This window comes from Octopus sinensis, unplaced genomic scaffold (assembly GCF_006345805.1).
Source record: "Octopus sinensis unplaced genomic scaffold, ASM634580v1 Contig00106, whole genome shotgun sequence".
NCBI classification, from domain to species: Eukaryota; Metazoa; Mollusca; class Cephalopoda; order Octopoda; family Octopodidae; genus Octopus; species Octopus sinensis.
This window is the reverse complement of record NW_021823655.1, coordinates 6,283-18,349: the sequence shown is the minus strand read 5'-3', so window position 1 is coordinate 18,349 and position 12,067 is coordinate 6,283. Positions and strand designations below refer to the sequence as shown.

General features: G+C 33.5%; 1 pseudogene; it reads left to right on the top strand.

The window, feature by feature from the left end:
- Positions 1 to 411: 411 nt before the first annotated feature.
- Positions 412 to 5,615, top strand: LOC115226850 (annotated as a pseudogene).
- The last annotated feature ends 6,452 nt before the right edge of the window (positions 5,616 to 12,067 follow it).

Sequence of the window (12,067 nt, the reverse complement as noted above, 5' to 3'; positions counted from 1 at the left end):
ATGTCCCTTCGGACATATACAGTGGGGCAAATAAGTCATGGCACACCTATCATTTTTTTTAATTCAATATATTTTTACAATGATAACTTTTTCGATTTAGTTTATCATGCTATACAATAAAATCTTGCATTCTTTTGAACCCATTTCGTGCTAATTATATTCATGAATTTCAAATAAATATAATTGTTTTTCTTCATATTTAGAAAAACGTCAAATTTGATGTGTAAAAAAGTGATGACACTATCAAAAAATATGGATTTTTTTGACAATAAGATACAAATGATTATCTTTTGTGCCTTGTTTTTTCTTTGAAATAATTGATTCTTAGTTCTATTAATATAATTGATTAGTAGATTCCGATTAGTATAAAATACTTTATTTTTCGCGCCTTTTATTAAAATTATCTCGTCGATGAGAAAAGAGCATTCTTTGGACCTAAAACAACGAGTTGTAACTGCCCACCAAAACGGTAAAAGTTATGGAGAGATTTCTAAATTGTTGATATTACCAAAAAGTACTGTTCGAAATATTATTACTCGATGGAAGCAACGCGGAACTGTTATTAATAAACCAAGATCGGGTGCTCCAAAAAAGATATCTCTGCGTTCTTCTTCATTAATGAAAAGATTAGTTACTTCAAACCCAAAAATAACTCGAAAAGAATTGGCCGATAATTTAAAAATCACAGGAACGTCAGTGTCCCTTCGTACAATCACTTCTACACTACGCAAAGAAGGTATCAATAAGCGAAGGCCCCGTCGAGTTCCGTTATTAAAGAAAATACACCTTTCAGCGCGAATCCAATATGCAAAAAATCTTTTGAACAAAGAAAATGAATTCATAAACAATATTTTGTGGTCGGACGAATCAAAAATACAACTTTTTGGACTGAACTACACGCTTTCAATTTGGCGCAAATCAAATCAGGCGTATATCCCAAAATGCACCATACCTACCGTAAAGCACGGGGGAGGTAGTATCATGTTGTGGGGTTGTTTTTCATCAACAGGTGTTGGTGAACTATTTGTAATTGATGGAATGATGAATTCTTTTAAATATTGCGAAATTTTGGAAAAATGTCTTTTACCTTCGGTCGCGAACTTAAATTTGACACAACATTGGACATTCCAGCATGACAACGATCCTAAGCACAAGTCAAAGTACCGTTAAATGGTTAGAAAAAAACAAAATAAATGTTTTGGAATGGCCAAGTCAATCGCCAGACCTGAATCCCATCGAAAACTTATGGAAAATATTCAAAATAAAAGTTGGCTTAAGAAAACCAAAAATATCCAGGAATTAAAAACAATTTGCTACGAAGAATGGAAAATATTTCTAAAGTAGAATGTAAAAACTAATTTTTTCTTACAAAAAACGATTGGAGGCAGTTCTGCTAGCAAAAGGGAATGCAACTAAATATTAATTGGATTTCGTGCCATTACTTTTTTCCCTCAAAAAATTGACTTTTAAAAATAAATCGTTAATTAGTGCACTATTAATAATTTCCTTTAATAGTTTTTTTAATAATTTATCTAAAAAGTTCTATATTACTAATTTATTTTTTAAAGTAATGTATTTAATTTTTTTTTGCAAAGAATTGTTAAATTTAGTCAAAATTTGCAAAGGTGCCATGACTTTTTTGCCCCACTGTACGTGATTTTGAAAGGATTTTGTTTTTTCTGAAGGAGGACTAAAACCTGCTTTGTTCTGGATGAGATACCTATTCTGATTTCATTATGATTAGCTAATTCCATATTAGACAGTAAGAATTTTTAGTTTAAACAAATCGATTTTTTGGAACATTATTTCTTGTTCAGAAATGAAATGCACTTGAAATATCAAATCTTGCTAATTTTAAAATTTCTTTTTATCGTTGTCATAGAACAAATATTTACATATACCATAAATAACATATGGTTAAGTTAACGAAAAGCTTATGAAAATAATCATGAAGCTAGATTGAGTAAGCCACAGTTTGGACAGTTCAGAGTTTTATTCAGACCATATTTGAAGGTAGGTTTCTAGTCCATTGTTGTGGCAACAGTGTCCTTGAGTGAGGTTTAGCCGCAATTTCTGTGGAAAGAACGCTTGGAACGATAGAACCTTCGAGTGAGTACGTAGGATGTTGTTTGCAAAAAATAATTTGATCGCACGAATAGATATATAATCAGGATGGCTTGAAACTTGTTTGAAATAATTTTCGATAACATTCTTTTAACTTCGCTATACACTTTGATGATTTTTTGTTTGTTTTAAAAACTCGTTAGGCCGTGGAAAAAATAAAATTGTCCAAACCAGAAAGGAAAACACAAAATCTAATTTTTATATGGTCGAACGTTGACTTCTGAGATCTTGTCGTCTCTCAGTGATTTTTCGCTGTATTTGCTAATGTGCTTAGGTTCAATCTTTAGATATACTCAAAAAGATTCCAGTGCGACTCCGTGATCACTTGAATCTAAGGGTCTGTCGATTAAATACTTTAAAAGTTGGAAAATAGACTTCCCAGGTGCTAGAATTTTTAACGGGTTTCATAAATGTTTTATAAATTCTTATTTGGAGCAGAAACCTGAAGGGATGTCGGCCTATCGAATCCTTTATCAGTTTTTCCATTTTGGCAGCAGACATGAACTTCATATTTCTGATATCTTTAAATTTTTTAGGGAAAATCCAAGTTTCTTGGTCTTTTAGTTTTCCTCTATCAATTTTTTTGCGAGTCAATTCGCAGTCAACTTAATATTTTTAGATTTTCATTATGCAAAACCATTTTGACGGGTGCCATTACTTTGAAAAGCAGTTGAAGCGTTTTCTTCCCATTTGAAACAAAATCCACTAGTCACCGTATGCAATCTACATAGTTATATCATTGTAGTCTTTGTTGTTGTTCAGTAGAGTAGATTCCAGATATAATGTGAACAACAGAAGAGATAGTGAATCTTTTTGAAGTGTGATTTGTTGAGAGCTCTCAAACTACTTTAAATGAAATATAACTTTCAACACGAACTCTAAACTTTTTCTTTGAAAACATGCTTTAAATCAATTTGACCGATTTAGAAAGCTTGCCAGCACCTCAATCAGTCCCCCCAACGTACAAAGTCAAATTGGAAAAGTGAACTCCAAAATAGTCTTGCTAAATCAAAAAAGCTACTGTTTCAACCGTAGACAAGAAACAAATATAAGGCAATGTCAAATATTAATAAATGAGCTAAATATTGGTTCGTTGGGTATTAGACCCATTTAAAGACGAAGTTCAGTAAAACAGATTCCGTAAATCAAGGAGAACTGATTTGAGGTGATTTTATAAAAAAATGAAAGAGACTTTGATGTGTGCATCGAATCAACTAGAAAACGTGTATAAGCTGACTAATCAAAGAACGAGACTGAGTGATAGACAAAAATAAGCCGTGCACTTGAGAGGGCAGTTGTTATAACAGAAAAGTAAATGAATGATTTATGATCAGTAAATTTGATTTTACTTTACTTTATTATTATTTTTATTAATATAAAACTAGCAGATATTAATACAGTATTTATAAATAATAAACTACAATGTCTAGTCACGTGAACGAGAATGGTGATCCAATATCTAAAAAGTAATACAATAATTTAAATAAACAACAGTGAACTAAAAAGAAGACTTAAAAATGAGCAAAAAATTGCTGATCAAGCCGAGAGACAGCAAATCCAGGGCCTAAGTTCATTAACCATCAGTCCCAATGTATACCACGTACTCTCATAATAGGAATACTATAAAATTCGCTGTGGTTGGATAAAGACATTGAAACAAAACAACATCAATGTTTATCCACACAAATTCGATGTTAGCATTTATTTTTCGTCTTTTATCGAAAAATATTCTTACCTCGACAACCAAGAGACAGCCCCCGTTACTGTCTCGATTGCTGGTATAATTAAATTTCTGACTTTTTAGGACGGATTAATGCTATTCGTTCATCTGGGTCAAAATTGATCTTTTATAGTGTTATTAGCGATGGTCTGACTCTCCAGGTTATGTGCAATGCAAGGCTAGTGGTTGCTATTTAATAAATTAGGAATTTCGAGTCTGAGAATGTGTTTTTGAATTTTTCAAATGATATAAGACGTGGAGACGTTGTGGGGTTCGTGGGTCAACCTGGTTTATTAAAATGATGTAGCTAATTTAACAGGTCGGACACAAACAGGCGAGCTTAGTTTGGTGGCTAATTCTGGTCTTCTTCTCTCGCCGTGTCTTCATCAAATACCTGCCTACCACGGATTGAAAGATCAGGTTTAACAAGATTTTAATCTTGATGATGCAATAACAATACCACGTTGTTATGCGATGATGAAATAATATTTATTTAATTAGCAGTCTATTTTAATTAAATTATAATATTAATTTATTTTAGGAAACTCGCTACAGGAAGAGGTACCTCGATCTCATTGCCAATCCGAGCAATCGACAAATCTTTATTCGACGTGCAAAGATTATTCAATACATCAGAAATTTCTTTTTTTCCAAAAATTTTATCGAGGTTGAGACGCCCTTACTGAGTCAAATCGCTGGCGGTGCTGCTGCCAAGCCGTTTATAACTCACCACAACGACCTTGATACTGACCTTTATCTCCGAGTTGCCCCTGAACTTCCTCTTAAAGTGGATTTATTGTGGTTTTGATTATCAAAGATGCTGATTGTTGGGGGATTGGATCGTGTTTTTGAAATCGGTCGGCAGTTCAGGAATGAGGGGATTGACCTAACACATAACCCCGAGTTCACTACTTGCGAATTCTACATGGCCTATGCTGACTATAATGATCTCATGACACTCACTGAAAACTTGCTTTCTGGTATATTCTCCTGTGTTTATAGAAGGAATGGTAATGGAACTGTTTGGAAGTTATTTGGTTACTTATCATCCAGAGGGGATGGAGGGTGAGGCTGTGACAATTGACTTTACACCCCCCTATCGTCGTATTCCTATGATTACCGAATTGGAGAGGATTCTTCAAGTTGAGTTTCCTGATGCACGCACATTAAACACTGATGGTTGTTTTATTTTTTAGTTCTTGTAGAAAGTCGATTATTTATTGACAATTTGTGTGTACAGAATAACATTGACTGTTCTGAGCCCCGTACCTCAGCCCGACTTCTCGATAAGGTTTTTTACACGTTTTTGTTACTATAGCTTGTTGGGGAATATATTGAAAGTCAGTGTATAAACCCGACTTATATAATCGACCATCCTGAAGTAATGAGTCCTCTATCGAAATGGTGATTTTAACATATAGGTTTATTTCATAGGCATCGGACACAACCTGGTTTGACAGAGAGATTTGAAATGTTTGTAAATTGCCACGAATTGGTCAACGCATACACCGAGTTGAACGACCCCGCAGTGCAAAGAGAGAGGTTTGAAGAACAGGCCAAGGATATTGAGAAAGGGGATGACGAGGCCATGTGTATTGACGAAGACTTTTGTACTGCCCTCGAATATGGTCTGAAACCGACTGCTGGTTGGGGAATGGGAATCGACAGGCTTACAATGCTCCTCACAGATAATGTCAACATTAAAGTTTTGTTTTATATGTTTCCTATTTTAGGAAGTTCTTCTTTTCCCTGCAATGCGTCCTTTGCCTAAATAAATTTTTCATTTCGGTTTCTATTTATAATTTTTGATTTCTTTCATTGGATTTTTGTTTTTCATTTTTACACGTAAATTGTTGCAAGCTAGCTGTGTACTTATTTTATGCTAATCCATAATCATGTGAGGGTCTTTGACTTTCGTCTCTCTTAGTACCAGGTGATATGTTGTAGAATCCATACTGTTTTCGAAACCTTAAAAATATTTTAGAATTACTATAAATAGAGTTTTCGGGCCAGAATTTTTTGGTCGGTTCCTAAAGAGGATTACGAGTTTCACATAATTCAATGAGTGAGTTTTTAAATTTATTAGAGTATTTTGGACATGGGTTACATGATTAGTAGTCTATAAGCTCGTTTAAAGTCATATTCTCTTTAGGTAGTGCAAGAATAAAGAAATCACATCTTATGAAATAAAAATTCATCAGATACAAGCTCCTAGTAAAATAAATAATTTAACATAAATTCGAAAAATTTGATATTTCGCTCTTAAGCTCGCTTAATTTTTGAACTGATTTAAAAGAATAATTTATTTTGTTAATTGCAACTTTAACACATTTCGCAGTTAGAATATCTTAATATTTATAGCGAATCTCTGATTAAGATTAAATGAAATTTATAATTCTTTTTTGTAAAATATCTAGCTAACTGTGTAGTTGTATGTTCATTGCTACAGTCTATGGTTAATTTAGAAAAATTTGTTCAAATATAACCACCACTGTAAACACCACTACAAGTACAACAAGAAAAATTAACTCAAAAACCTGATCTATGCCAAAAAAGTTTTATTTATTTTTATAAATTCGTAGGTTTTGTTTTAGTGTCGTTTGATTTTTATATAACAATATGTTCTTCAGTGTTAAGTACTATTGAAACACTTTTCTAGATTTTTATTGCAACAGCACGAAGGAATTAAAATTAAATATTATTGTATGAATAATATTTGGCCTTCTTTCTTCAGAGATGTTGCATTTTTTTAAAAACCTGTAAGCATCAACAAACGATTATATTTATGTTCTAGTCGCAAAAAAATTCCGTAGATAAAGCTGACGGTAATTATTTATAGCAACATGTTGAGATGATAGGTCTTAGTAGTAATTAGCCCAATTTGAATCAGATCGCCACAATAAAGTTCAGTCAAAACTAAAACCAAAATGTTAGAAAAAACCTAATATGAATTCATATAAAATATACAGTAAAACTTCTCAAATTTACTCATTTGGGAGCCGAGCAAAAAATTTGCGGAAACATGAACTTACAATATTTATTTAATTATATAATATTCTTAACAATTCCTTAATTTACATAATATTTTCGTGATCATCTCTATCTTAACTTGCTCGAGAAGCATGGGTTTTATCGAGAAGAAAGTTCATAAACCACTGCAATCAGAAACTTTAAATCCATAAAAACCAAGGTTCTCATTAAATAATTAAAACAAAATTTTAATTCATTAACTTGGGTTGTGCACGACTTTTTTGGTACAACCAATCAGTTAGAAATCTTGGTACTTTTGTCGAAGTGGTCGCAGTTTTTTTAGGCCTTTTAAAAATCTAATAATTTTTGAGGTGGAATATATTATATTTTATTTAAGTCGCTCTATCAATAATTTAAAATATTATTAAATTTTTTACTAATTTATTTTCTAATTTTTTTAATATTATGGCGAGCATGTACCTAATATTGATATAAACTGGCACTATAGGTCACATGGAAAATTCTGTTGTGGACTTATGCAACATCAAATTCCGACAGCTCCCAATAAGTAAGGAGGATGCAGTGCATTTTCTGCAAAATGTGGATATCCTTTCAAAATCACGTATAAGTGCAAAATGCAAGAATAAAGCTCAAAGAGGAGCTGTAAGACATCATCTGGGATCTTATTTCGCAGGTTTTTTTAGTTAGTTATTTTTTCAGAATTTATGTGGCGAAAACAAATACAGAACTATAAGGAATCTTTTGCACAGATTGTAAAAGACATAAATTCCTTCTACAGTCCTGGAATTTGGATGCCGCGTACTAAAAATGACTAAATTGGTTAAATAAATTTTTAAATAATTTTAATAACCATTTAAATTATTGATAGAGGGTTATAAATTAAATAATCTATTTTTCACTAAAAAAATTAATTAATTTTAATTATCTTCTAAAAAAACTGCGACCACTTCGACAAAAGTACCGAAATGGTACTTTACAAAAGTACCGAAATCTTAATAATAAAATCGTCTTCGCCATTCGCGCGGCTGGTCGGGTGTCTCGTGAGGCCTTTAACTAACTTAGCTATCTGTAATTTTTGTCTTGTTTGTATAAATTGATTAGGCACCAAAAAAAAAAAAAAAAAAAAAATGGTATGGTGTGTGTCTGTCTGTCTGTCTGTCTGTGTGTGCACACCAACTTCAAATTGGCAAAGTACAGATAAATTGTCAAAATCTTTCCCCCTTATAATTAGCCAATAATGGGGAACAAGCTTAAAATCATGAACTCCTCCAAGAATCTTCCACCCTACGATGTCCTCGACTTACATGATGAGATCCTTAAAACCTTCCCCCCAAAAAAATTAAAAAAAAATTTTCTGCATTTTGGTTAAAATGAACAACTACGATGTCCTCGACTTACATGATGAGGTCCTTAAAACCTTCCCCCCAAAAAAAATTAAAAAAAATTTTCTGCATTTTGGTTAAAATGAACAACTACGATGTCCTCGACTTACATGATGGGGTCCTTAAAACCTTCCCCCCCAAAAAAATTAAAAAAAATTTTCTGCATTTTGGTTAAAATGAACAACTACGATGTCCTCGACTTACATGATGAGGTCCTTAAAACTTCCCCCCAAAAAAATTAAAAAAAATTTTCTGCATTTTGGTTAAAATGAACAACTACGATGTCCTCGACTTACATGATGAGGTCCTTAAAACCTTCCCCCCCAAACAAAATTAAAAAAAATTTTCTGCATTTTGGTTAAAATGAACAACTACGATGTCCTCGACTTACATGATGAGGTCCTTAAAACCTTCCCCCCCAAAAAAAATTAAAAAAAATTTTCTGCAGTTTAGTTAAAATGAACAACTACGAAGTCCTCGACTTACATGATGGGGTCCTTAAAACCTTCCCCCAAAAAAAATTAAAAAAAATTTTCTGCATTTTGGTTAAAATGAACAACTACGATGTCCTCGACTTACATGATGAGGTCCTTGAAACCTTCCCGCCAAAAAATCAAAAAATTATTTTCTGCATTTGATTAAAATGAACAACGTTAATGTCCTCGACATTCATGATGAGGTCCATTAAAACCTTCGAGGCAAAAATCTCACGTATTAAGAATATCCTTGATGAAAACGACAGCGAGAATATTAACACTGATGAACTCCTAATTATTCGCGAGAAAGAAATTCAATTCATCCTATGTTTTTCTCTTTAAAATTAAATGCATATATCATTATCATTATCGACATGAATCAAAATTAAAGCTATTATCATATTTGACTTTGACAGAATGTGCAATTACAGATTGCACGACTTTGAATAGAGTGTGCAATTAACAGATTTTGAAAAACCACTTTGATAGTTGAAACCACATTAGCACAATCATTAACACAATTTACCACCAATTGACGCACGACCTTGAATAGAGTGTGCAATTAACAGATTTTGAAAAACACTTTGATAGTTGAAACCACATTAGCACAATCATTAACACAATTTACCACCAATTGACAGCGCCATCAGAAGAATTTGCGTAAAAATATTAACTATTTAGTTAAGTTTTTCGTAAAGCTAGAATTTATTTTCTGTATGCCTCTTTTCCTAAACTTTTTTATTATTCAAAATAATTTTTTCAATAGATAACCGAAGGAGGGAAGACGACCTTAAGAAAAGAAGTTTTTCGTAAAGATAGAATTTATTTTCTGTATGCCTCTTTTTTCCTAATATTTTTTATTATTCAAAATAATTTTTAAATAGATAACCAAAGAAGGAAAACGAAGCTGAAGAAAAAACGGTCAGCTTAATAAGGTAATTAATTAAATCTTTTTTGTGTGTCGCATCTCTGCCTGCCGCATCTTCGCCTGCCGCATTTCTGCCTGCCGCATCTTCGCCTGCCGCATTTCCGCCTGCCGCATCTTCGCCTGCCGCATTTCCGCCTACCGCATTTCCGCCTACCGCATTTCCGCCTACGGGGTTAGAGCCCAGTTTTTTATTTTCTTGACATTGATTTTAGACAAACTCTGCCAATTATTCAAAGAGGGACGCCTGCGGATGAATTGAATGCCTGCCTCAAATCGTCATACCTGTGGACACACGTCAAAAAGGTAAGCTTAGATGTAAATGTACGTGCACATTTACAAGGCGTCAATAGCATATTTCCAAATATCCTTTTAGATATTGAAAATGGGGCAATTACTTCAGATATACAGGATCAGAAAATCAGTCTACCGGAAGAATTATGTATATATGTGAATACAGCAGAAGAATTATTCAGTTCAGTATATTCTGAACTATCAGAACACTACAGGAATTTCGACTGGCTTCCTCAACGGGCTATATTAGCTCCGCTAAATGATGAGGTACTTAATATAAATTTAGATTTATTAATCAAAATCCCTGGAGAAGAAAGAATATATAAATCGGTAGACGTTATTATGGACCATGAAAGAGCCTGCGAATATCCGTTTGAATTTTTAAACTCCTTAGATCCTCTGGAATGCCGAATCATCATTTAAAATTAAAGATAGGCGTTCCAGTGGTTTTATTACGAAATCTTGCGCCACCTAAATTATGCAACGGAACGAGGTTAGTTATCAAAATTTAATGGCTAACGTAATAGAGGCGACGATATTAACAGGTAAGTATAGAGGTGAGGATGTTTATATTCCACGAATTCCGATAATTTCTGATGAATTACCATTTAGATTTAAAAGGCTGCAATTTCCTTTGAGGATGAGTTTTGCGATGATAATAAACAAGGCCCAGGGACAGTCATTAAAGGTAGTTGGGTTATTTTTAGAGAGTGAGTGCTTTTCACATGGACAGCTGTATGTGGGATGCTCGAGGGTAGGCAGAAGAGAAAATTTATTCATATATGCCAAGGAAGGACGGACGACAAACATCGTTTATCAACAGGCGATAGAATAGGGTTACATTAAACCAGGTAGTTTTATACATCTACATAAACTTATAGTTGTTTGATGAAACAGGCCCTCCGCAGGAGCTAGGTCGCGGTGAGCGAAGCGAGCTGCCGAGCTAGTTTTCTATAAACTTGTCCTATAGAGGCTGCGGCTAATAATTTACTGTCAAATTTAATAAATATATCACTCCAGTCACTTTATTCCAATTCGTTATGTAGTACTTCCTGAAATGTAACGAAAAATTAAATTTTTAATTTTAAGGAGCAATCTTACGTAGTAGTGTCCTCAATAATTCAAATTATTGTATTAATTAAAAATTTCTAAATAATATTTTATTTGTTAAATTTTCTCTATATAATTACTTTAGATTTTAAATAGTAAAAAGGAAATTATTTGAAAACTATATTTTTAAAGCATTAACAAATCCTTCCAGTTATTGAATTACTTAATTTTTTCCATGAGCCTACCAAACCTACCTTCTTTGGTCCAATTACCTTTTTACATGCTAATTTTTGTGTCTGCTTTGCAGGCTTATTTCCGTTATAATAATTTTCCTTAAATTTTCGTACTTATTTTTTATATTGCAAAAGATTTTCCGCCACGCAACGTGAAGTAAATCAAAGTTCTAAGATATTAACAGATAATCTAGTCTTGAATCTGTGATGTTACGACATGAGAGGGAGTGGTAGTTAAACTTGGCTGTACGTGCGCTGCATCGGCATTGGTGTCTTGCCGTAACCGGTAGACAGATTGCGATTCTCACTGTTTCGGCAATCACAGGAGCTATAGTCAATAAAACGTGGAAATTTTTTCAACTAAATTCCACACACAAGATTGGAGACTATCTCGAACCAACACACAAGAAAAAAATAAGTAAAGACCATTTCGCAACTCTACCTACGATAAAATAAACAACCAAATGCTTTCGGTGTCAGGGTTTCGGACATATAAGCGCGTCCTTGTCCGGTAAAGGAGACGTCGTTCAGAGGATGTTGGCCACTACGAGTGCGGACATTCTGGTGGTCAACGAAACGAAGGTAAAGGGGGGTCCGTACGTAGTTGATGGCCACAACTGTTGTCACATACCCTGGAAACAGGGGTCAATATGTGGCACGGGAACTAGTCTCTTTTACAAACCGTACCTCGCCTTGCAAAGTTCAGGTTTATGTTCTTGTAGCCTATGTGAATTCTTCAAGTGAGGATTCGCATTTTCGTTAGAATAATTTTTCTTGCCTGCTTTGCAGGCTAAAATCATTTTTTGGTTATACGATTAGTTAAAATTAACTGTTTTTCACATAAAAATGAAGTGTGTCTTGCCCATGCAGAG